We start from the raw sequence: 27,199 nt of genomic DNA, 5'->3' as shown, positions 1-27,199 counted from the left end.
GATATTGCTTCCAACTGTAATTTGCTTTCAAATTCTTCTTGCTCCACACGCTTTCCATTTCGCTTTGCGGGTTGCTTTTGACCCGGATATGGTTTTTGCGAGGTTGCTATCTATACAGTAAATCTCTCACGCGTACCCGTATAATAAGAGGTTAGGTGGAAAACTATACACTAAGTTTGATTACCTGCCAGGCAAAAAAGTCAAGTTGCGGCACGTGAACGTGCACGAACGTGTTCTTTCCTTCTTAAGCTGTCCTTTCCATCCTTAACTCCGTTCACATCTGGTGGCACGATTCTTTGGCACTCCAAAAGGGTCCTATCAACATCCAAGAGCTTTCATTTTCACCCTTCAGCAAGGCATGAGCCCGCAATTAGAAGTGAAAAGTTTTGGCCAAGACGTGTCTTCTGTTTCTAAAAAGGGAAAAGGACTACTTTTGGTCCCTAAACTATCATGTTTTTTTTTCCCCTTCCAATTGAGCCTTAATCTAACAAGTCCTTGAACAGACTTCGAATCTGCTTAATTGAAACCGTTGTATCCATCTGATAGACTTGTGAATATCAATTGAACAAATCCGAAACCAAAGAAACTTGATTATATTTTGTAATAACCCATGACTCATGAATAGTGAATACAACTCTTAATTCACGACTGTTGCTGCCTCATATGTTGGGAAAGTCTTGGGCAAAATGAAAATGTGTATATGTGTTAGAATATTTAAATAATAAACCATGTATTTATTTAGCGAGTTTAAGCTTTTAGAACAGTAAAAGTGAGTCCCACAAAATCTCACATGGTATTAGAGCCTAGGAGGTCATGAGTTCAAATCTTACTAAGCTCCATTTGCCTTCCTAATTAAATTTTCACACTTAGTACTAGGCAAAAGACTAGACCAAACGCGAGAGGGAGTATTGGAGTAAGTAAATATAAAGTCACACCCTCATATAATAGCTTAAATTTTTAGAATAGTTGGCTGTTATCTCTCCAAATCTCACATCTAATAGCCCAATTCTCATTTGCCTCCCTAATTAAATTAAATTTCCATCTTTATAGACAAAAAGACCAAACTAAGCATGAGAGGGGGTGTTAGGATATTTAAATGATAAATCATGTTTTCATTTAACAGCTTAAGCTTGTAGAACAGTCAGGCAGTGATGTCACAAAATCTTACGATATGTTGTTGAAGGTAAGAAGTACTTCATATTATTTGGACAAGGGACATGTCACTTGGTCGGGACATATGAGAATATTCCGTTCTAAAAGATGGCACCTACGTAAGATAGCGAAATATGATTATTTTCTCCAAAACAATGAAGACACCATTTTCGATAAGGAAAAAAAAAAACACTTGATCGACGACACTTATAATATTCTCTTAATACTTGAATATATTAGAGCTTTTCCTCCGATGAGTGCATGTTTGCCCATTTCTCAGCTAGAGGAGAATAGAAACACGTGAAAAGAGCACTTTCAAACGCTAATTTGACAATAATGGTTGGTGGATGGGTCATAAATCTTCAACTGTGCCTTTTTGGGCCTCTGATGCATAGAAAAAGGAAGATGTTGACTATTGACTTAAAGAAGATTGTGCTGCTTTTTGCAACATTTGGAATAACGGAATAAAAGCCAGATAGCCAGCCAACATATGGTCATGACTTTTGCGACATGATCCACATAGGTAGAATAAATCATTTCGGTGTACGCACAAAATGAAATTTGTTAGAAAGTCGAAATTCTTTAGAATTGCGAGAGAAGGATGAAGGTAAAAATGAGAGGAAGAGATACGGTCTGTTGGTCATTGCAATCCCTGACCAATGTTTCCAACTAGTGGAGATTCTATTTTGATGCATCCATATACATCCACTTCGTTTAATTAACAAAGTCCACACGTATTTAATTTGGTATAGCACCAACATAACTCAATGGTTCAAGTAGGATCCAAGATAAGTACATTGAATAAATATAGTAATTTTTCCGTCTAGTGAAAATATTGTTTCGGTGTCTCCTCACAATTTGCTGTACGGTATTCCCTAATGAGCAGACATTGGTACACGTAGAATCTTATGCCGCTGACTTAGTTCAATCATGTTTTGCGGTCACATGATTTTATTTCAATTTTTCATATGAGCTCTCTGGAGTTGAGAAGGTCGTAATGCATCCATACATGAAACTAAGTAAGCCTTATAACCCAAAAACAGGTCTACATCTCGGTGAGATGCGTGTGTTGGGGAGGAAACGTTCCTTAAGACATTCGATGGAGTTTAATAATTGAGAACAGAAAAACAAACACTCGGGGTAACTCAGAGACACTTACGTGAAATATATAGGCTATAGCAGGCTAATTTCTTCATGAATATAGGCAAAATGAGTGCCACTTATGAGGAAAAGGAAAAAAAAAAGGTCAGACCCAGAAAACCTTATCCATGATGGGTCAAGAGCCGAATGCACGACTTACAAGATCAAGAGAATTAACATCAATAGCATAAAGAATCAAGACAAAGCAGAAGTTACTAAGATAGGTGCAGCTCATGTTGTCTTAAAAATGGCTTGTCTGTGTTGGGAGTGCGTAATAGAAATCCAATACTTTTCTTATGGATAAATTGTTAAGAGGAAGTTTAAATCTACTCTTTTTAACTGAGGCAATTTAGAAAAATAAAAAACCTGAGGCGTTGGGTTTTATTTTTTTATTTTTACTCTTTGACCTTTGACGATATCCATTCCATCACATCTACTTTGGAAGATACGCGCTATTTCGCTGTGAACAGTAATGATTAGCAACAAAGGCACAAGACTTGCTTATGTTTAGTAATGAGTAATAATTCCTAAAGGCTCTCGTTCCTAATTTTTTTTTTCTGGTACGATTTGCTACTAAATAATATCTGTTTACTTCATTTGATATTCAGGTTTCTCTCTTTATATTTTTATTTGGTGCCCAACTTATGTAAATCATTTTTGCACTAGCAACATGCATACACATGGTTGATTATATGTGAAAATCGGAATATATATGTGAATCAAACTATGCACTGAACATTGAGAGAGCAATTCTACAATATATATGTGAAAAGTGGAATTAATTCACATAAGTGTCTTTTGATGCGATGTCAAGCTTTACTTTGGAACTCTAAAGTTAAGCAAGTCCTTGCTAGAGCACTACTAGAATGGGTGAATTCCTGGGAAAGTGTATGCCTACGTGCCAAAGGACAAAATCGCTTGGCTCGGTATAGGATTGCCCAAAGCGAACAATGCCTCTAGTGAGTTAATTTAATGATGTTATAATTTGAGTCTTCATCAAATAACTCCTTCGAAAGTGACTTATTAGGAATTGGATGTATGGTTAGTAGGTCTTCCAGTAAGTGGCAAATGTGAAACAACTGTCCATAAATCAATGCACATTAGGGGTGAGCACGGCTCTATAGTAGAACCTGGAACTTGACAATCGTATCGGTGAGAACCTACTTGGTTTCAGGTTCCAAAAACAAGAGAACCAATTTTGACAAGTTTGAAACCTAGAACTTGGAACCTAAAACCTATAATAAGTTTTTGTATTTTTCTTGGTCTATGTATTTGCGCGATCCTCCAATATTTTCTAGCGTTCAATGATGAATATATAATTTGAAACCACTAGTCCGAACTTCCATTTTATGACTAAGACTTTTCCTTAGTAAATGTTTCGTATTTTTCGTGTTTCTAAATATAAGTTATGGTTAGTGAATTGTAATAGTAAGTGGTGGTTATTAAAAGTGATAATTAACTACAATCGTTTAATTAATAATGGAACTTGGATGACTTGGAGGCTGGAACTGTGAGATAATTCCAGGTTTTAGAAAATGAAAAATCTATTTTAATGGATATGTTCCAGGTTTTAAGTGAAATCTGTATAGAGCTTGAAATCGCTCATCCCTAGCGCACATTCTGCTGATAGGAAAGCAGCACGACCACAGCATGAGCACAAAAGAGACAATACAAGTGCAAATAATGTCCACTATGTTCTGTAACTTCAAATTCGTTGAAATGGATCCGACTAAGATTTTGCTGCCTATTTTCTTAGGTAGGGTCCCTACCGTAGGGATGACATATAAAACAACACCACGCGTGTCCGGCAAGCACTCGTGTGAAGTGGGGCTTGAAGAGAAAGGGCAACAACTGCAAGTCTAGGACAATGAATGCGCTGAGCTGCCTCGGACGGGGAAAACTTCGTTCCAAAAAGATCGGGGAAAAGAGTTTTAAAATATCTCAAATTATGTCCATTATATAAAAAAATCTGTATATTATATAAACAAATCTGTATCTATATGATATATTTACCATTCATCAAGATTTGGTTAAGCGAAATATAAACGATGTCGTTTTGGCTGAAAAGTCATTAAAAGGCTTTGACCATTAAGAAAGTCTGGGTATAGCTAGAAGAAGGCTGGAAAATGATATTCTCCCCACGGGAGGGCCCGCCAAGGACCCCATTACGGGAAATCCTTGCCCCCCGGCTGGAGAAGAGGAGGCTGACCGCTTAAATGCGAGGCTAAACCTCTTCAATGAAGGTTTCGGGCCCCCAGAAGGGGCCCGGGTGGCGGCGGGCCTCGCATTTAAGTAGTCAGCTTCCTCTTCTCCAGCCGGGGGGCGAGGAATTCCCGTAATGGGGTCCTTGGTGCCCCCGGTGGGGAGAATATCTTTTTCTAGCCTTCTCCTGGCTGTATCCAGACTTTTCTGGTGGTCAAAGCCTTTTAAGGTCTTGCTTAGGACCTCATTTGATTGAACCTTAATGAGGTAAATGTATCGTACAAAGATAAATTTGGTATTCCTTATATTACAAGAAAAAATTTACAGTAAATATGTCATGGTGGATATAAATTGAACTTTTTAGTGTCACAAAAAATTGAAGGTAGATGTATTATAGTGTGTGTAGTTTAAGATTTTTGGTGGGATAATGATGGCACGAAAAAAAAATATGTGGATGTGATTTAGGACGCATAGTTTGGAGCAGTGTAAATCGTTGAGGCATTAAAATAAAAAATAGAAAAACAAAAGGCAATACTGTTAATGAATGAAAAACGCAATGCGATCCGCGTATGTCTTGGGCCTTGGCTCTCTACACATTTTCTCGGGATAGCAAAGGTACCCAAATCTTTACCGTGATTAATCTAGATGATAGTAAGGTCTTAAATTTGCATAATAATTTCGGTGGATGGCGACATATTCGGCATAAAGATTCATTGATTGATAAAACAAAGAAATTATCTTCTGACTAAACTCAGATCTGGCCAGCACCTTTTCCTAAACCACAAATAGAAAGTGGCATATCAAAGTTGGTAGCTGAGAGTTCAGGGAAATACGCTAAGCTTTCAAAAGGTAATAAACAAAACCGATTTCTTCCTAAAGACAACATCACATGAGAAAGGTGCTATGTTGTTTGGGATTCGGTTTTAGAAGTCTGCATTCATGGCAATTAATAATCTCCCATGTGCATATAAGTAAAAGATTAATTAAAAGCCGAATATATTCTCATCCTCCAATCAGTCGTCATGAGGCACAAAAGGGCCATTCGATTGTATAGTATGTCATCCATTATTGCACCCCTAGTAGGAAAAGCTGCATTTGATTAGGCACATTCATATGTATGAAGATACATATGAATTTTAAATTAGATCGGACTGAGATTTTGCTGACTATTTTCTTAAAATAAGAAAGACTTCTTAAGAGTTTAGAAAAAAACAACACCACACGTGTCCAGCAAGCACTCGTGGGAATTGGGGCTTCAAGGGCAAGGCAACATATGCAAGTCTAGCACAATTAGTACCGTACCTCGTCCAAAAAGGGTAATGTTGATATCATAGTATAAGCGACTAAATTCACATGGCTGAGTTCGTCTTCTGTCGTTGAGACATACAAACCAAAAGCAATACTTGTTCATAGATCGAAGGAATTGACGGACGGCACGCGAAGAATTTTCTAATTTCTGATAGGTCAAAAGCCCACCGGCTATCGGTCATGAGCTCCGCCGAACCATAATAAAATGTATCGTGTCTTTTTATTAGCTGGCGAGCCATTTTATTAAGCACTAACACGGATGGCAATGGCCTCCGGATATTTTGATTAAACATTATTTTATTTTTCTTTTGCCTGTCTCCAAAAACATGTTGAATGTGAAATCACGTATCTGAAATTCCCATGGGGCGCGCGCCTCGAAGGATCAATCAATCGCGAAAAAGGGGGGGGTGAGAATTGAATTTGATGTGACAAGTCATCTCGGTTTTTTATTTTTATTTTTTGGTTAGAAGTCATCTCGATTCACGTGTTGAGTTTCCACCTATAATATTTGGCTGATGGGGCCCAAAAGAAAAAAAAAGTTGAAAATTCAATAAAGTAAAAAGAAGAGAGTAGGGAGGGCTCGGCTAAAAAGCAGTTGAGAGCTCCCTCGACCAAAAAAGAGAAATGAAGAAGAGGAGGAGGGAAGGGAGGGCACGTGCATGCCAGAGATGTCTTGCCAAGTCGACTTAACTTTATAATAAGTACTCGGATCACGAGATCGAAGGATCAAATAACACACGTCATTTGATTTTGGGGCATCCCCAAGTGAGTAGTACTAATGTTTTTTTTGATTTTGTGAAACTCATGTACTAAGGTAAGAGTAATCGTCATATATTTATGTAGGGAAGTGATGACCTATTTATTATATAAAGATGGATATAGTGCTCGATAATTTTGAGTTATTGTGAGATGATTCTATGCATGCTGTTTTGGTACAATTGATTTATGTGATTATGTGATGACTATTGAAAGATGATATGTGTTATGCTAAGGAAATCAAATGTGTTGTGAACAGGTAAATGACTAAGTGTTATACGATAACGAAACTCCGTGTGAGTCATCTCTAGGGCCTTGTAGTCAAGGGTTAAGTGCTACATGGCAACTCGAGTTACATGAGAGCCACCTTTATGGCCTTGCATTATTGACATGCATAGTAAATGGCCAAGTACTACATGATAACGTAACTTCGTGGGAGTCACTTCTAGAGCCTTATACTATTGCTATATGTGGTCGAGGGCTAAGTACTACATGATAACGTAATTTCGTGAGAGCCACCTCTAGAGTTTTGAGTTTGGATATTAAGCATGGAATGAATCATCAATATGAGATAGGATGAATTCAATTATTAAATCAAATTGGTGATACTTGTTTTGTTATTATGGATGAATGAGAAATTTTGCTATTTGATATAGTTATGTTGAGATAACATATAACGCATTTTGTTTAAGCAAGTTATTATATTTTTGTTTGGCGATAATGGGCCATGTCTTGAGTTTTAAATATGTAATGTGGAAGTTTGATATGCTTTTATGGTATGTACTACTCATTGAGTTGTGGTTGCGCATTCCATTCATCTTCCATGTTTTCAGGTCCCAGAGTTAGCAACTAGTAGGACGAGAGTACTGCTGGGAAACCTTTTGGGAGTTCTATCTTTGGATATGGTTTAAGGAAGTGGTGCACATAATCCTTGCTAATGGTTGGACTAGTTGAGTTCTGAATGTAAATTTCTTTTTGGTGGATTATAGAAACTTTGATGTTGCAACCAATCTGTTAGTTTATCTGATGTGTATATATATATGGTTGAGATATATATAAGTCGATATCAGGTTATTGGTTATGTTTGAGGCTGCGTCCTTCGTGTGGAAGGACGACTATGTTATCCCAATTCTTTGTAGTTTTAGGGTGTGACATGGCCTTTACTAAATTCACCAAATCCCACGTGTCCCTAGTTTCTTCTTTTTCATTTGATTTCTTGATAGATAACGTAGGCAATGAGCATGGCCTAGAGATGGTGTTCAATAGATTATTAGCCCTAGATCAAGTCCGTTGCTTTTCGACCAATGAAAGTGGCTTGCTTGCTAGCTCCCCAATCAGGCAAATGTAACCAAAAGACTATCCTCATCTGTGCTTAATATTACTATGTTATGACGATTTCATGGCTACAACAGCTTAAGCTTTTTTCTTTTTCCTTATCTACAAGATAAAATCAAAAGTTTCACATGAGTTTATCAGCTAGCATGATAAAAGCCATATGATTTGAATATAACTTGAATAAGTTGAACTCGAGTATGGCTTGAATAAGTTGAACTCGAGACATGATTGGAAGAATTGTATAAGTAAGTGATGTAGAACAACGGGCAATGATTGTCACGACCTCTCTTTTTCCGTCTGAGGAAAAAAGGAAGAGGTTTAGACTATTCATGTAGTAACATACGAATTCTTATCACTAATCTATCTTAGCTGCTCACACCTAGAACTTTCGGCTGACCTCAACTAGACCATTGCGGCCCGCGGCCAACAGAATCCAAACCATTGACAAGCGCCCCTTTGAGCTTCTAGCCAATGTAATCCAACGAGTTCTAAACATACACGAGGTTCGTAGCAGTAAAGCATATAAATAGGCTCATGTATTCATTATGATTACACATCGAAATACACTGAAAATTCTTTATTTCTCTCTTCTACATTCTCCTTAACTAAACCAAATCCCAAGCACAGTACCGACCCTTTAACTAGACTTGTGGGAGTGTGTCTACGTATATGTGTGTGTCTCCCTCTATATATATTTACGGACACACGTAACGTTTTGGGATAAAATCAGTTATATAACAACATATAATTATAGAAATAATATGAAATGGAAAGAAGAAAATGGAATATGTAGATGATTAAATAGAAATTTAAACATGGAGTTTCTGAGATCACGAACGTATGCTTGAAAGGGTACTCTTTTCACGTATCAAATTTCTTTGTGCATGTTTCCGTCCGGATTTATCGTGCTTCTCTCTCTCTCTCTCTCTCTCTCTCTCTCTCTCTCACACACACACACACACACACACACACACACACACACATCACCTCATCTTAGTGTAAGTGGGTTATTACAGAGAGATGAGGCCAATCACACGAACAGCGAGAGGACGAGGTTTAATGTTTTGGGACCGCTCCATTCTATTTTTGATGAGAGACCAAGAGACGGGATCATGCGCCATTCACACTTACAAGCTCGTCCATCCAATGCTCGAAAAATTTAAGTCCTGATTCAAACCAAAATGACAAAGATCCAACTGGAAAAAACTTTAATGTAGCATCAACTTGAACACGCCCTCACCTACCTGCTCATTCTACATATCATTCCGCCTAGTGTCGCTTACGGGTGATTGAGACTCCTTAGTAGAACAACCGTAACATTGGTCCTGAATGAATATTTCTCTTTTGTTTGAGGAAAGCCTCGAAAACCGACATCCTTCTGCCTTCCGGTCGACCCCTTTCTTTGTTTTTCGTATGGGATGCCGTTAAAATCACTGCTTACCGGTATGTGTTCAATTTTTTAATATAAGGGAATTTCGGGATTTAGGCTCAATCCTTTCCGATCATACACTCGAGCTTTTTTCGACATGATTAAGCTTAAGTGTATGACCGGTGATGTTTAGCTCTCACTTAAGTGTGCAACCGACAGCGATTTTTAGTGCTCACAACCGAAGAATCAAGGATAGGCAGAAAAAAAGATTAGTCGGAAAAGTCATTAACGGTAGCTTGAGTGACATAGATCCTCCAATCTGGATTCCCTATCTTGCACACAACCTTTTCCACATGATTAAGCGGATTATAACATTATCATTTCTACAGTGATGTTCCCAAAATGGTGGATATATTATATTATGGGGTGTATGATATAATATCTCAATCGGGAAAATCGTTTAATTCGAAGTCGCAAATTTGATCTCGATGATCCTAGTAATCTATCGAACATTGTCACTAAAAGCCGGCCCACCATCCTTGAAAGGTTGCAGGTTCCATCTTTCCTTGCCAGAGGAAAGGTGAAAGTGGATATATGTGTATAGCATCAAGTTTTCAGATCCCATCAATTGTAGAGAGGTCTTTCCTTCTAGACTTCTTAACTATCATCATTGAGAGATTTCCTGAACTCGTAGTATATATAACAAACCTATTTGAAATGAAGCCCTATTCTTTTCAATGCACCTGTTAAAATAACCATTTCATTGGGGGCGGAAACAAAAAAGCACATTGAACTAGATCGAGGAGAAATTGGAACATTTGAAGGGAATGATTTAGAAGGACAATATATATGAAATGTCGTCCCGTGTCGGAAAAAAATAACTTAACATAGAAGATGGAACTAAGCCAACTCCCACCAAAAAACATAGCCAAATTCAAAGGCGTTGTATCGCATGCAAAATGTGCAATACTAAATTTGTCATGCGGGCATCCCTCAATTTCTTTCATTCATAAACACTACCGACCATTCTTGGTCCAGTCACAGTCGCTTATACTTTGATGTCATCGTTATCTTCAACACAGATCTTTGAAACAGTTTTGTGACGCTTAAATGCTCGATAAGTTGGCGTGGTAGACGTAGCAAGCGAAAAGCCTACTCTTTCATTGTACTAATGAGAATAAATGCCCATCCATCGGTCCTTGAAAGCAATCTCCGGAGCGAAATGAAAGCATGCTGAGCAAGATCGAGTAAAAACTTTAAATTTTGGATGGGAGGAGGATGGTGAGAATGAAGCCATATCACATCACATTAACACTACTAGCTCTTGATCAGTGCCAAAGCAACCTCATTCTTGACCCGCATTGGTATTGCTATCGCAGCAATCGATGATTGTCACGAAAAATGGTGCAAGGGAATATAGTCCCTACACATCGTAAAGCAAAACCAGCTCAGAGATCCAATCACATCGTTCTCTTTTCTTTTTCCCCCCATTTAAAGCACATGAATCGGGTCGAATTCTTGTGGATCTTGCTTGCTAGAGTCGAGCATCTAGCCTGTTATTTTGTGCAGTGGGAGACGGGTCAACAAACGGACGTCAGACGTGGACAGCGCTGACTGTTTGGAGAGACCTTTGACGTCCCACCAAACGCACGCGGCACCTCGCCTGGAGGATCTGCCTTCGTTATTAAGCCTTTTAAGGAATTACCTGTGTTTAGTAAGTCAGCATGTAAATGTCCCTACCGATTTGTGAAGAGAACACAAAATTCAGATCGTCCCCATATGCAATTGCCTACAAAGAAGATGAAAGGTTTCGGTTTGAAATCAAAAAGAGCAATATCGGTCGTGTCCCGAGGAATACCAAGCCTAATCCGACCCACGTGCTCGAGCATTGACGAGTGTTTGTGAGCATAAGGCCAAGGTCAGAGAATGGGCGGTGAAGCTTGTGCATTCAATTTGAGCCACAGGCGCCGCCCCCAGACTCGCCTTCCCCACCTACCTCCGTATTGGCAATAATGTTTGCTCTTTCAACAGATAGTGCCGTCAGAAAATCGGTTTTATGTATATAAGTAATTGGGCCCACCGGACAGAGGAAATATCTATGATTGATCGGACAGTTTTAGCGACTTCCCGTCACTTGCGACATTTAAAGCGGAACGTCCTTTTCGAAAGACGGGCACGCGCTGGACCATAAGTGTTAACGGCATCAGAATCATTCCCAGGCAGATCTCATTCGCCGACATTCAATGATGTCCGGTCCCGCCAGGATGTCTTTTGCTGCTGCATTTTATTTTATTTTCTTTTTTGTCAAGGTTTTGAGTATTTTAAAACCCCTTAATACGTAAGCATCATCATGAGATAGTTAACATTTCTATCCGGCCTAACCGTGTGGTTAAGGCGTCATCCGCAGGAACCATTGGCGGGTTTGGTTGGTGACTCAGGCGTCAGCATCTGATATTTTATCATATTACCGGTGGCTTATATGCTCAGGTGCTGCGTATCCATAAGTTCCGATAACCTGTGTCCGTCTGCATGTGATCCGTCTTCGTCTGGACTCTTTTTGGCCAAACCAAAATCTAATATTTTGGCGTTATAGCACTGTCGAAACACATGCTAAACAAAAGGTCAAAGGGGATAAGGTCAACAGTAAAAACTTGACAACGCACAGATTTAAAAAGCTCAGCTCGGGCTAATGACTGGTATTATAAACTAACCATGAAAAGAGCAGTTTGGGAATGTGCCTTTTTAGATGATCATAACAACAAAGCCCTCGGACCAACAAATAAGGAAAACATACTCGGGCGGACCAGGTTTTGAAGATGCTTTGCAATAATAACTCCCGTGTTATATGTGAAAACCTGGCCAGAATGAAAGCCTAAATGCATAAGGTTTCAAATTCTTGCAGCTTCCAGCATGCAGGAGGAAATGGCAAAAAGAGGGATGTCGCAAACTTATGTGAGTTATTTCAGCAAAGGCAAAGATTTTGGAACCAAATTGTGGAGGGTAACAACAATGAGGTATTACTTAATTTAATCTAATTAAAAAAAAAATGAAACTTACTGAGTCCGGCAATATGTTTGAGGGCTTGAAATCTTTGCAGACTTATTTGCTTGTCTAACTGGTGCAAGAACGTGAGGCCTGGCTGCTCCTATTGCAAATTTAATCCGTGTGACCCATGGAAGTGCTTTAATGGCCCAGGCCCCCTGCAGCAGGAAAGACCATGATTTTTGTAGTATATCGAAACAAGAAAAGATCATATTTGCCATAAATTTGAGGCAAGCATGCATAATATCGTCCAAGAGAGAACCTTATTTCCAAAGAGATGGTTCTTTAGGGTACTACCCCTTGGCAAGAAGCCATGGACAAGAAGTAGTTTTTTTTATCTGCAAACAGTATCACATTAGCCTGACAATGTTTGGATGAGATAAGCTGTCCAGGAAGTTCACCACCGACTGCAAAAAGTTATCACTCTCGTATCAACATAGGGCAAACCCTCATAATTTCACATTTTCTTCGTATATGAAGCAAACAGGCAACCCCCCGCGGAAAAAGAGAGGAGACAGAATGACCAATTGGGTGATAAGAAATTAAATAAAACCATATTGGCACTCCCAGAGCCATCTACTGTGGATGCACCCTACAAATTTTAGATGGCAGCAAAAAATCTCAAATAAAAACTGGGATGAAATATTCAATGAAGCATCATCACCCATGTTGAATAGTAAACCCTGACATGTGAACCGCATGGTTGAATTTCATATGCCTTACTGTAAACACACAACCTCATATTCATGTAAACCAAGAAGTAAGCAAATCTTAAGTGCTCAACCTATATATAAAGCGAGTAACAATCCCTCGCATGATTTTGACATCAGCAAAGCCAATAGAGGATAAGAATGATGACTGTATGGGTGACCATGTAGAGTCTAAACTACAGAATCATAGAAGCTCTGATATGCAACATGAGAATAGAATGCACTCATCTTGTGTAGTACAAAGTAGATGTGCACCTTCCAAGAGACAGCATCTTGAGAGATGATCAATTTTGAAAAATTCAAATGCTAAATAGATATATGTGGAGGCTAAGTCCTTCCCTCCTCATCTTTTCCCTTTTAAAAGACTTGTATGCAAATAACATGTTGACCTCCATTTACCAGGTGAATCATGAAAAAGAAAATGGCATAATCTTATACATTCTTCCTATGATACATGAAAAAGAATAGTTTTGTCCAGTTTCCCCTAAAGTAGTATAACCAAACTCAGACAATTATGTCACCTCACCTTCAGGGCCAGCCAGCATATATTTCCACAAATAAAATATCCTCTCTAAGGATGGTTTTAGTTCCTAGAACTTTGTTCAGAAATTCCAGAAGTGGCTCTAATGTCATTAAACTCATATTGGGACTTAATGTCTCGGGTACATTGTAGTGACATCCTCTGAGTTTAGCTTAAAAGGCAAGGATATAAGTCACAATATTTTCTGATGCAGGGCCTAAAGGCCTTCTGTGAAATGCAAGAAGACTCCCTACACTTGAAAATTTACAAGCTATCACAAAACTTTTACCTAAACAATGAAGATTCATAAGATGTTTCTACTCCACCTCTCAAGAAGCTAAGCTGGCAAAGCTTCTCTCCTCCTACTTGTTTCCTCCACTTCCATGCTGTTTGGCTGCTGCAAAACAAACGTGCATGTAATTTGCACTACACAACTTAGACATAACAACTGTAGGACAAGATTGTGGAATTTCAAAATTTAGATCAAGAGCACAGGCGCTTACTTGAGGTATCTATAGATCAAATGGTCCTAGGATTTACAGCAGCTTGCCTTCTCATCCACACAACCTGAGATGGCCACTCAAATGTGCTTTCCAATACAGATATGCCTAACCATTTGTGTCTCATCACTTTACATCCTGACAAACTGTTCAGCAAATTAGTGAAAACAGCTCGTCAGAATTTTTTGACTATTTGAATCTGCAATGGTACATGTGTACGGAATCTTACATGTTGACCTCCATTATTAGGTGATTCATTCTTCCTAGGATACATGAAGAAGAATAGTTATGTCCAGTGTCTCCTAAAGTAGCATAACCAAACTCAGACAATTTTGTCAACTCACTTTCAGGGCCAGCCAGCATATTTTTCCACATATAAAATATCCTCTCTAAGGATGGTTTTAGTTCCTAGAACTTTGTTCAGAAATTCCAGAAATGACTCTAATGTCGTAAAACTCATGTTGGGATTTAATGTTTCAGGTACATTGTAGTGATGTCCTCTGAGTTTAGCTTAAAAGGCAAGGATATAAGTCACAATAATTTCTGATGCAGGACTTAAAGTCCTTCTTTGAAATGCAAGACGACTCCCTACATTTCAAAATTTACAAGCTATCACAAGACTTCTACTGTAATATTTATAAACAATGAAAATTCATAAGATGTTTCTACTCCACCTCTCAAGAACCTTCGAGAGAGAAGCTAAGCTGGCGAAGCTTCTCTCCTCCTACTTGTTTCCTCCACTTCCCTGCTGCTCGGCTGCTGAAAAACAAACATGGATGTAATTTGCACTACACAACTTAGGCATAGTAACTATAGGAAAAGACTCTGCAATCTCAAGATTAAGATAAAGAACACAGGTGCACACTTGAGGTTTATATCGGATGGTCCTAGGATTTACAGCAGCTTGCCTTCTCACCCATACATCCTGAGATGGCCATTCAAATGTGCTTTCCAAAACAGATATGCCTTAAACATTTGTGTCCCATCACTTTACATCCTGACAAACTGTTCAGCAAATTAGTAAAAACAGCTCTTTTCAGATTGTTTTGACTATTTGAATCTCCAATGGTACATGCGTAAGGAATCTTATATGAGCCATGCATTCCACCCAGCACTGTGCCTGCTGTTGGATTTTGAATAGAGATAAAATAAACACCGGAAAATTAACAGCTCCAGGTGTAGGATAGGCAAATTTTTACTCTTCTATTGCATGTCTGGAAAATACTCACACTAACCCCAGAAGTCCTTGAAAACAGAATCTCACAAGATTTTTTAATGTTTTTATGTGGACTTGAAACCATACAATGGAAAAGCAAGCTGACTTTTCCCTAAGCTCTTGCATAGAATTGCTCGTGGTCATAGGACAAGTAAAGGGACCTACAATAAAGATTAAGAGGAGCAGGCACTGTCTTTTCCAAAATAATTGCAATCCTAACAGGCCCACGTTGTTGAACAAACCCCCAGAAATATGCGTCCGCTGGGCAACAACATATATCCCCGAAAGGAAGAAAGCAAGATGAGATAGTGAACTTCATATGAAATTAGCCACACAAAACCAGAACAATCTAGAGACAAAAAAGGCCACTGACATCTATCATCTCATACTCATTTTTCTACAACAAACTATGTATCTGGACACGATTCTTCTCCCACCATCATAATAGAGCTTCTTGCTAAAAATGCAATGGCAATTAACATTAAATACTGCAAAGCACATGCAACCCGAGCTTTCCTGAGAGGAACTAAGATTACCCTCCACTATTTAGATCCTTGCATGCTCTCTGGGTTCAATTTTTTTTATGGCAATTGGAGTAATTTTTTTGCCCTGGGAAGACCCCTTCTCATCAAGGCAGCCTTTGAAGACTACCAAAACCACCCTTGCCGAGAATTGTATCAGATCTGAAGCTTCTTGTTGCAACTTTCAGCTCTGCAGAACTAAAGACTCTGACTTCCAAAGTGGAGCAACATAATCATTTGGAATAGACTCATTCAACCTCCCTCTTAACCTCCTGCTCAGTCCATCCTCAGAAGACGATGAACTGCTTAACAGTTGCAGCTGGTCCTCCTGTGACTACACAAATGAAGAGAAAAAGGTGAAGAATTTGCTGTGAGATGAAGACAGGAGCCAGAGATGAGCAGGAACTAATTGAGTTGTAGAGATGTCCGTGGGCGGGAAAAGAGAGAGTTAGCAAAGTTAGAATCTGAAGTGTCAGTGGACAGGTGTATGAAGCATATTCCTTCATAATCCACTTTGTCTGTAAGTTGAGAATTGCATGAATTTCAGGATAATTCAGAAAGCAGGAGGGCAATGACAAGTAAGACATGCAGAACATCTATAAGATGTATAGTTAGGATTCCAGCTCTTGCATTTAAACTCGGACACAGTATTAAACAGCCCTTTATCCCGAACGCTCAAACTGTTGGGACTGAGTCCATCTGGGATATAAAACATGCTCCATAAGTACACCACGACCAATATGTTACATTCTCGTGACAAATGCCTTCTTCTTCTTCTTCTTCTTCTTCTCCTCGTTCATATCAGCTCTCTCAATCATATTATTCTCATCTCTCGTCTCAATTTCTTTCTAATTTTCTTTTGCCTCAGTATTCCAGCTAAAGCATCAAAACTTAATATATTGATCCAGTGAAATGCCCAAACCAAATGGGTAGGGTAACAAAGTCCAACCCCAGGAGGAACTAAAACCAAAATTCTGTGACAGAATTTCCCACTTGCTAACTCATATCCAACAAAAGCAACCAAATATCATAACTTTAACCCATGGAATCACAATTTGAAGTTCAGAATTATCATAAGGGTACAGCAAACACCTGCACTCTGAGGGCAGACCACCTGGAGATTGCATCCTAAAAATGCAGGACTCATGGTGAAAAGAAAAAGACACAGAAAACAAAACAAGAAAGCAAGAAAGAATTGCAGAAGAAACAAGGAAATTACCAAAACTAAACAACTAAAACAACTCGAGCCCAAACTCAAAATTCTATAAATTAAACAAGAAACAAATATGAAATCGAGTAAATAACTTTCTTAGCTAAGACTCGACTAATCCACACACTTACTCAGCAACATAACGACCACTACGCATCAACGAAAAGCTTGCCTAGAACAGAATAGTCATTGTTGTTCCCGTATAGGGCAGCTCGCGCATCGAATTTGGTCACGTCATCTCTTTCTTCACTGAACTCTGATTTCAGCGAGCTTATTGTCAAAATCAAGTTTTTCTTGAAGTACTAAGACATCTTAAATTTGGCTGACCCAGAAGATGGCCCGAGCAAGGTGAAAACCAACGTCAAACATAGTAATTCGTAATTGGTTCCAGCCGCAAACACGAAACTTCAAAAGGCACGTTTGGCAGGTAAATTCCTATCCAAAGGTACGTTTCTACCAGCTGATACCGTTTTGCCTCGGGTCAAGCCATTAATCTAAGCCACGCTGCGCGCTTTGGTCTATCGTTTGGCAGTTTACTTCCTATCCAAAGCTACGTTTCTTCACGTGGAGTGCGTGTCAGAATGCCACTACCCACAAGAGAAAACCTGCCCAAACGGAAGATGATGCCTGATCCGATTTGTCCCCTATGCTGAAAAGCCCTGGAAAGGGTGGAACATCTTTTTACCCTGTGCGAGTGGATCAAAGTTATCTGGCTAGACCCAAGGATTGACATTAGACACCTCTCCACACAAAAATTACTAGAATGAATAAATGGGTTTTTGAGATACTGACCGAGGGATCTGATGCTCTGGGGCGAGATCTTCTCGTGGGCATACTCAGGTTGATGTGGAAAACCCGGAATTCCTTTGTCTTTCAAGCGCACGAGATCGTTCCTCAGTCGATCGCGGACGACGCCTTCGCAATGACCCGAAGTTTGATCAGTCAGCAACCAGGATCGAGACAATCGGTAAAGGACATGGCTTTCTTACCCGAGAAGCGGAAGCCGCCGGGCCGAGGCTCCCGGAAGCTAAACGCCGATGCCTGATGCCCCATGGGCAGGCGACAAATCGGAGGCCTCAATCGCTGGCGTTTGCGGAGACGGTCGAGGGGTTCTCTCGTCGCTGGCTTAGCGAAGCGAGCTCAGTGGGCTCGGCTTCAATGGCGGAATCCCTAGCAGTTCGCGAAGGTCTCGTCTTCTCGTCTGAACTCGAGCGAAGCGATGAGAGGTGGAGCAACGACAGATCTGGAAGCTGAACTCCCAAGTGGACGGCTCATCAACGGTTGGGCTTTATCAGGCGAAGCCCATAGCCCATGGGACACCCGAAATCTAATTGAGCAATGCAGGGGCCATTCGACCAAGTCAAAAGAAGTAATAAAAGTTGTCCATTCTTGGTCCGCCAGGAGGGCACTGTTTCGGGGAGCTTTAGGAAGCCTTCCCGATCTCCATTTGGAACGTGCAACCTATGATTGGAAAGATATTTGAGTGAAGTTTCACTCTCTAGTTGAAGGTTTTATGAAAATTTTACTTTTCTCTACCAAGGTCGGTTTGGAATTTCTGGGTTCTACTTCTGGAGTTGCTTCTAAGGGCGTCTTTGGGGGACAATCGTGAGCTCTCTCCTCCTCTTCTCGTCTCCTATCTTTCATGCCCTAAAAGAGCTTGCTTCATGGATCTTATCTCCTTAATTAAGGGATTTTTGGTCTGTCTTTTGTCTACCTTCCAAGCTCGTCAATAGAGCTACTTCAACAACTTTCTGACTTGGCCAAATTTTCTACTTTTGCAGCTGTTGAGTATGCGGATTTTGCTGCGATTTTCATGTGCTTCCAGCTACTTATCCCTAGCCAATTTTTGTCCACTTGTATTACCAATAATGTTCTTCCATCACGTGCAGAAATCAAGTTGATTTGGTGGCTGAGTGGGATATGGTGGGGCCACAAAGTTGCTTACTCAACAGCTCCGAATTGAGGCTAAATCATGGACTAGGTTTTCGTAGCTGATTTGTGTGCCCTAATCCATCAATTTGGCTGCGATTTTTGATCAATTAGCAAGCTTATCTATATTAATTTAAGATCTCGATCAGCTTTCGCAATTGTACCCACCTAATTTTGCAAGAAAGTCCCTCAAAGTTGGCCATTTTCTCACCCGAAAATACCGAATTCAATGCAAATTTGGTCCTTTTTGGCCCAATTTGATTGATTTGACCTGGACCAAGTTCAATTTCAACCTAATTTGGGGCCAAGATGATGATTTAAGGGCTCGGGCGAAATTTTGCAAAATTTGTGAATTGGTCCCTCAACTTTTGGAAATTGCATTTTGGTCCCAACTTGCCGTTTTAATTACAATTTGACCTCCCGGGCTTGCTAGTCACATTCAGATCATCGGCTCAACTTTTTCTTCTTTTTTTTTCGTTTTTATAATTAATATTTTCTATCCTTTTTTTCATTTTGATTTTTTTATATCAAGAAAATAAATACATTTAAAAACTATACTAAATGCCTAGGTAACCTTTATGCAATAATTTGACAAGAAATATTTTTGTGGAAAAATAAGGTCCCATTTTCGAAAAATGATTTTTGGACAAAAATTTATGTGTCAACAATAACATATACGGAAACCTTCGAGTGTCAAAAGAGCGAGCAATCCCACAAATCAAAGAAGATTGTAGGATCTTTGAAGTTACAAATTGGTTACAATATTTGATCTCAAATTCATGTGTAATCCTTGATTTTGGGAAATCAAATATTTCGACGTGTTTTGCAGATTTTCTAATAGCATTTTGAAAACTTTCCCTTTATTGATATCTTTTCCTTGATTTTGTTATTCGATTTCAGTTATTTGATTATTTCCTAAATTGTGACCTTTTTATAAATAGGCGCCTAAGATATTGTAATTCGCACTTGATGATTCAAAATAAACATTGTCTTTTGAAATCTTTTCCAAGCATATCTTCCTTTGCATCATTTGGTATCAAAGCAGGTCTCTCTTGTGACGATGGCTAATAACGTTAATGAAAATCTCCCTATAGCTAAAGGCTGTGAAAACGAGCCTATTAGATGTGCTGAGTTCAATCAATTTGCAAAGCAAACCAAATGGAGGTTTCAAGAGTTATCTGTCACCATTCAACGTTTGTCTACCAACCCCATACCTGGTAATCTTTTGGCCAATTCTACTCAAGCCACTCGAGTCTAGGAAGTAGCTTTTGAACGTGGGGAAAATCCCTGACAAAGGTGACAAGCCTATGTCAAGGACTTTGAAGAAGAAGAAAAAGAGTTCCTGGACAGGCTTGTTCGTGGAGGCCACCAAAATAGAGGATACAAACTAGACCTTGAGCAGTACCAACTGAAGGTTGACCTTCAAACCTTCAATGGCAACCTGAATATTGAAGACTTTATGAATTGGCTCTAAAAAGTTGAGAAATTCTTTGATGCCATAGAGATCGAAGAGGACCGCTAAGTAAAATTGGTGGCATATAAGTTGAAGGGTGGCACCTTAGCCTAGTGGGAGCAAACATAGCTAACCTGACGCTGACAAGGAAAAGCTCCCATCCAAACGTGGAATTAGATAAAGGAAATGTTGAAGGTTCAATTCTTCCCAACCAATTATGAACAATTATTATTTCGATAATTTCAAAATTATAAGCAATTGAGCCGATCAGTCCAAGCCTACACAGAGGAGTTTCTCCGACTTTCTGCCCGCAACAACTTGGTTGAGTCAAAGGCACAATAGATTGCTAGGTACATTAATGGCTTGCGAATTAACATTTAAGACTGTGTTTCACTACATGATTTGTTCTTTATTGAGGATGCTCAAGAAATGACCCGAAAGGTCAAGATGCAATTGGAGAAAACTAGCCCCATTAATTGGGCTAACAATTATTCCACCCGAGGATCATTTGGAAAGGGGAAACAACTAAATGTTCTAGAATCCTCCACCCAGCAAACCAGCACTATGAATTGAAATTCAGGGAGTACTATTGGGGCACCCAAGGAATCAATCACTGCAAACAACCGTAACACCAATTGGAACGTCTAGAACCCGTACGCTAACCCACCACCAATTAAATGCTACAAGTGTAACAAATTGGGACATTGTTTGAGAGACTGCCCACAATGGGAGATGGCCAATGTTGTTGAGTACAATGACGACATATATGGAGATGACTGGGTTGATGAAGAAGAATTGGAGGATGAAGAGGGCGAGCATGTGAAATGCGTTGTCGGGCAACTGTTGCTTGCCCTGCAAAGAGATGATACCCAGCGGAATAGTCTTTTTCTGTGCTCATTGTACCGTCAATGGCAAAGTCTGTGATGTCATCATCAACAGTGGTAGTTGTGAGAACATAGTTTCCAAATTGGACCATTTACAACTAAAGACAAAGTCACATCCCTCCCCTTATATATTTGGGTAGATCCGTAAAGGGGCTGAACTCAAGGTTACACAATTATGTCATTTATCTATTTCAATTGGAAAGGCATATAAGAACACTATTATATGTGATGTGGTGGAGATGGATGCATGCCATGTCCTAGTGGGATGACTTGGCAGTACCACGTTAAAATCACTCACTAGGCTCGAGAGAACACCTACTCTTTTGTGTGGGAAAAGACAATGATTACTTTAGAGTTGAAGAGTAATACTCCTTAGGCCCTTAAGAAGCGGAGTGCAGGCGTTATGCTAAATGTTTGTAAACATGAGGGCATCTACATGATTGTGGAGAAAGGTGATCAACAATCTATCATTTCCATCCCTAAGGCTCTTCAGCCTTTGTTGAAAACATTCAGCGACGTTATTCTAGAGGATCTACCTGTGGGATTACCTCCCTTGAGGAATATCCAACATGAGATTGACTTTCTTCCAAGGGCGAGCCTCCCTAATTAGCTAGACTACCTGATGAATTTGATTGGAGAATTAGATCATGATCGATCGACTTCGCTTCTTCGGGTATGTTGTTGGAGTAGAAGGCCTTCTTGTTGATGCAGAAAAGGTAGTTGCCATTCGTGACTAGCCAACGCCCCAAATTGTTAGGAAGACATGTAGCTTTCACGGGATCACGACATTCTGCTGATGCATCATTCAAAATTTCAATTCTATTATGGCCCTAATCACTAAGTGCTTGAAGAATGGAAAATTTCATTGGGGGTGACGAAGTAGAAGTTAACTTTGCTCTCATCAAAGAAATTTTTTCCATGGCACCAATATTGATGCTCCCAAATTTTGAAAAGATATTCGAATTGGACTGTGATGCCTCTGATGTAGGCATTGGCGTTGTTCTCTCCTAGGAAGGTAAGCCTGTTGCTTATTTTAGCGAGAAACTTAATGATGTCCACAGGCAATGTTATACCTATGAGTAGGAGTACTTTGCTGTAGTTCGAGCCATCAAGCATTGGTAGCCTTATCTTTATTAACATGAGTTTGTCCTTAGCATCAACCATTAGGCAGTCAAGTATATCAATAGCCAAAGGCATCTAAATCGAATGCATGGACGTTAGGTCTCCTTTTTAGAGTAATTCAATTTTGTGCTTCGACACAAGGCGGGCCACTTGAACAAAGTCGTTGATGCACTTAGTCGTCGTATTGCAATACTCATCACTATGTGTACCAATGTTGTGGGCTTTGACCACCTCTGTGCCCTTTGTGCTGATGATGAAGATTTTCAGGACATTTGGGGGAATTTTTTTGCAATAAACTCTCATGGCGACATAATCATTCATGATAAATTCTTATTCTTTGGCAATAGGTTGTGCATTCCTCACAGCTTTTTGCAAGAGCAACTTATTTGAGAGCTCCATGGTTGCCCCCTCGGAGAACATTTTGTGCTAGACAAAATTGTTGCCTTAGTTGAAGAGCGGTATTATTGGCCTCAATTGAAATGGGACGTTGGGTGATTTGTGAAAAAATGCTACATCTATCAAACTGCCAAAGGCCACTCTCAGAACACTGGTCTTTACATCCCTCTACATATTCCCTTTGGACCTTGGATAGACATTTCAATGGATTTCATGTTGGGGCTTCCCCGAACCCAATGAGGTATGGATTTTGTTTTTGTGGTAGTGGATAGGTTTACAAAGATGGCACACTTCATCCCTTGCAAAAAGGCTTCTGATGCTTCCCACATGGTGAGTTTATTTTTTTAGGAAATAGTTCACTTGCATGGTGTGCCCAAAACTATCACCTCTAATCGTGACACCAAATTCCTTAGTCATTTTTGGATGACTCTATGGCACTTATTCAGGGCGGATTTATAGTATAGCAGCTCATTTCATCCTCGAACCGATGGTCAAAAGTCATTTCTATGTTGGATATCATTCGTTGCCTTTGTAGTGACATGCCAAAGCAATGGGATCAGAATCTTCCTCGTGCTAAATTTGCTTTCAACAACACCGTCAACCGCTCCATGGGCAAGTCTCCATTTGAGGTTATCTATGGGTGAACACCACAACATACACTGGACCTCATGCCTTTGCCCAAAGTCCTAAGATATAATGTTGTGGCTGAGAACTTAACAACAAAATTACAGGAGATACAAGAGTGTGTCAAGCAACAATTGGAAGCTTCCCTTGTCATCGACAAAGTTGCGGTAGATAAACATCGTCACCTCAAAGTATTTGTTGAGGGTGACGAAGTGATGGTCTACCTCCACAAAGAATGCTATCCTATTAGTACATATAACAAGCTAAAGAACAATAAAGTTGGCTCTTGTCAAATCAAGAAGAAAATCAATGACAATTCATATGTTTTCGATCTTTCAGGTGACCTCAACATCTCGTTGACATTCAATGTAGCGGACCTATTTGCGTATCATTCTCCAGATACTCCCCTTTATCCTGACAATAACTCGGGGTCGAGTTCTTCTGAAGCGGAGGAGATTGATATAGAACAATAGGCAAATGCATATATGGAAACCTTCAAGCGTCAAAAGAGCAGGCAATCCCACAAACAAAGAAGAATTGCAGTATTTTCGAAGTTACAAATGGGTTATGATATTTGATCTCAAATTCACGCAAAATCCTTGATTTCCAGAATGTCAAATATTTCAGATGTGTTTTGCAGATTTTCTAGTGACATTTTGAAAAATTTCCCCTTATGAATTTCTTTTCCTTGATTATGTTATTTGATTATTTCCTAAATGACAATCTCCTTAGAAATAGGTGCCTAATATATTGTAATCCACACTTGATGATTCAAAATAAACACTATCATTTGGAATTCTTTTCCATAGATAACTTCCTCGGCATCAGTAAGATCTTGCCCATCAATTTATATTTAATTCCACTTCATTGTCATCACAAGAACGTGGCAATCGCTCATTAATTAAACCGACTTCTGCACATCCATCGTGTGAGATCTCTACGCGAATATAGCAAGGAAGGTTAGGTTTTTTTTTTTTTTTTGGTCGAAACAACTGATATATTATACGAAGAGAGGAATACAACCAGCTAGTAGGGCATCACTAAGTACAATGTTCTGGAAAACATAAGGTGTGAAGACAAGCTAGTTACCAATGGAACCGTGGGCCCGATGGGCTTTGGCAGCCCAATCAGCGGCTAGGTTGGCCTCGCGACAGACGTGATGAATGGAAACATTAGGGCATTGAGAGAGCAGATCGTGGAGAACGGCAAGGAGATGTCGTTCCTGCCATGGCTACGGCTGTTTCTGCCGAAGGAGCTCCACCAATAATAGGCAATCTGATTCAACCCTAACTCGATGGAGATGAAACCGCTGCTTGATGAGATGCTGGAGAGCCCGAATCATGGCGAAGATCTCTGCTTGAAACTCCGATTGAGCCGGTACACTGCTGGTAAACATGTCAGTGAGTTCGCCTTTGAAATTTCTGAAAATACATGCTATCGCCCCTTGCTGATTGCCTGGAACAAAAGCCCCATCTATGTTGCATTTGATTGTGCCTTGATCAGGTGGTTCCATCGGTGATCGGTACTGACAGTTGATTGTGTAACCCTAGGTTTTGGGGGTTGGAGACTCTTGAAGATCCTGCACTGGGCAAGAGCATTATCCACCACTTGGATCGGGTTTGGAGTTAGCTGCCGGAATATGGCATTGTTGCGTTGACGCCAGATCTCCCACAACAGATTGGCAATCGCTTCAAAATTTGGGGAGGAGCGAGGATGAGTGGCACGGGCCGCCAACCAAGCATCCAATCTCTGTACTGAGGTAAGTGAAATAGGTATCCTGATCTTGGCATTTGCCCAAACTTCACATGTTCAGTTACAGTAGAAAAATAAATGTTCAATGGTCTCGGAAGTATGCTGATCACATAGGGTGCAGTAGGGGTTGGGAGTGATATGTTTGAAGTATAGATTGGCTTTGGTCGCTAGGGCATTTTTACAGGCTAGCCATAAGAAAACACGGATTTTTGGAGCTGCTTCCATATGCCATATCTTTTTCCACACTTGATGAGGAGGCCGATAGGAAGATGAGGCACTGGTGGGTGGGTTTTGTTGCTTGGAAAGTAAGTAGTGATAGCAACTTTTAACTGTAAAAGATCCTGAGGAGGTGGCTGTCCAGACCAATTGATCAAAACAAAGTGAGGAATTTATAGGGGTGGTTAAGATTGCTGCACATACCTGTTCATTGAAGAAATTAGAGATAAGTTCCTGCTTCCATGTTGCCGAAGATAAATCAATAAGTTCAGCTACTTTAATGGGTTTCCCTGCAGCTGCAAACCCTCATATTTTCCCAATTGAAAGCTAAGAGTCTGCTCTGATGTCAATCTGCGAGCCATCTTTCACCAGCCATCGAGTTTTGGGAAGAATAGCATCCCTACCCTTTAAAATATTGCGCCACCCCCATGATGGTCTATAGCCTGAAGTGGCATGCTGAAAGGAAGACCGTTTGAAATATAGACCTTTAAACAACTGACTCCAAACTGCAGTAGGTTGCCGTAGTAAACGCCAAGCTTGTTTACCTAGCATCGCTAGATTAAAAGAAATAAGATCTCGAATCCCATACCCCGTCTGTTTCGAGTGCTTTACCTCGACCATCTCATCCAATGTATGCCCGAATCACTATGATTTTTACTCCACCAGAATGCGATATCTTGTTTTCCATTTGTCTCGCGAGAGAGACAAGGGAAGTATGAAGAGAGACATCACATACTCGAGTAAGGCCCGAACTACGTTTTTAATAAAATCTCCTTGCCCCCTTTAGATAAGAAGTTTTCCTTCCAACCAGCTAATTTCGCATTCATTTTCGCCAGGATCCAAGAGAACATCTCTCGTTTAGAACGCCCCTAATCTGAAGGGATGCCCATGTACTTACCATATCTACTCACCACAGGTATTCTCAGTTCCCTTTGTAAAGTATCCTGTAGTGTCATTGGACAATTCTGACTAAAAAATATTGCAGACTTATTCCTGTTGATAAGCTGACCCGTTGCATAGCAGTACTGGTTTAATAGATTTGTGATATTTTGATATTCAGAGATTGAAGCTTTGAGGAAAAAAACTGCATCGTCAGCAAAAAATAAATGGGAGAGCTGTGGGCAGGCACGATTAAATTGAATCCCCTGTAAATTACCCATACTGATTGCTTGCTTGATAATTGTTGATAAAGCATTTGCCATTAAAATAAAGATGTAAGGGGATAGGGGGTCACCTTGACGGATTCCTCTAGTAGGTTGAAAGTATGGAAGCTGTTCTCCATTGAACCGAATACTGAAAGAAACCGTAGTGATGCATGCCATAACCATCATTACCCATCTATTTGTGAAACCCAACTGTTTTAAATATGCTGCAATAAAGTCCCATTCGACACGATCATAGGCTTTCTGCATGTCTGTCTTGAGAATAAGGTTGAACTTTTTAGTTTTGGATCGAACCTTAAACTGGTGTAGTACTTCCTGAACGATCATGATGTTATCTTGAATCTGTCTGCCACTAACAAAAGCTGCTTGTTCTAGAGTGATCAGTGTATGGAGCCAACACTTCAATCTATTTGCCATAACTTTAGAGATAATCTTGTATTCGAAGTTACAGAGACTAATAGGGCGATACTGGTCAATGCTTTCAGGGCGATGAACTTTAGGAACCAAGGTCAGAATCGTTTTGTTTAAGTTTGGATGCATGTGAGCAGATTTAAAGAAGTCTTGCACCGTTTTGACAATTGTTTTTTTGATGGTGTTCCAGTGGTGCCCGTAGAAAAGACCATTGAGGCCATCCGGACCCGGGGGCCTTGGATGCTCCCAACTGAAAGGTAGCTTGATA

General features: G+C 39.9%; 1 long non-coding RNA gene across 9 annotated transcripts; it reads right to left on the bottom strand.

The window, feature by feature from the left end:
* Positions 1 to 11,531: 11,531 nt before the first annotated feature.
* Positions 11,532 to 18,197, bottom strand: LOC104415403. 9 transcript variants are annotated; one of them, XR_005545551.1, is made up of 10 exons: positions 17,971 to 18,197; positions 17,774 to 17,896; positions 15,787 to 17,667; positions 14,900 to 15,039; positions 14,709 to 14,793; positions 14,038 to 14,180; positions 13,824 to 13,960; positions 12,567 to 12,711; positions 12,320 to 12,462; positions 11,532 to 12,117 (listed from the first exon to the last, which is right to left on the bottom strand). It is a non-coding gene; the product is annotated as an uncharacterized LOC104415403 (long non-coding RNA). The 9 variants fall into 9 exon arrangements; XR_005545552.1 differs by having other exon boundaries at positions 14,900 to 17,690; XR_005545550.1 differs by having other exon boundaries at positions 14,900 to 17,667.
* Positions 18,198 to 27,199: the final 9,002 nt, after the last annotated feature.

Source organism: Eucalyptus grandis, chromosome 8, assembly GCF_016545825.1.
Source record: "Eucalyptus grandis isolate ANBG69807.140 chromosome 8, ASM1654582v1, whole genome shotgun sequence".
NCBI classification, from domain to species: Eukaryota; Viridiplantae; Streptophyta; class Magnoliopsida; order Myrtales; family Myrtaceae; genus Eucalyptus; species Eucalyptus grandis.
The sequence above is the reverse complement of the archived record's forward strand: the minus strand, read 5'-3'. Positions and strand labels throughout refer to the sequence as shown.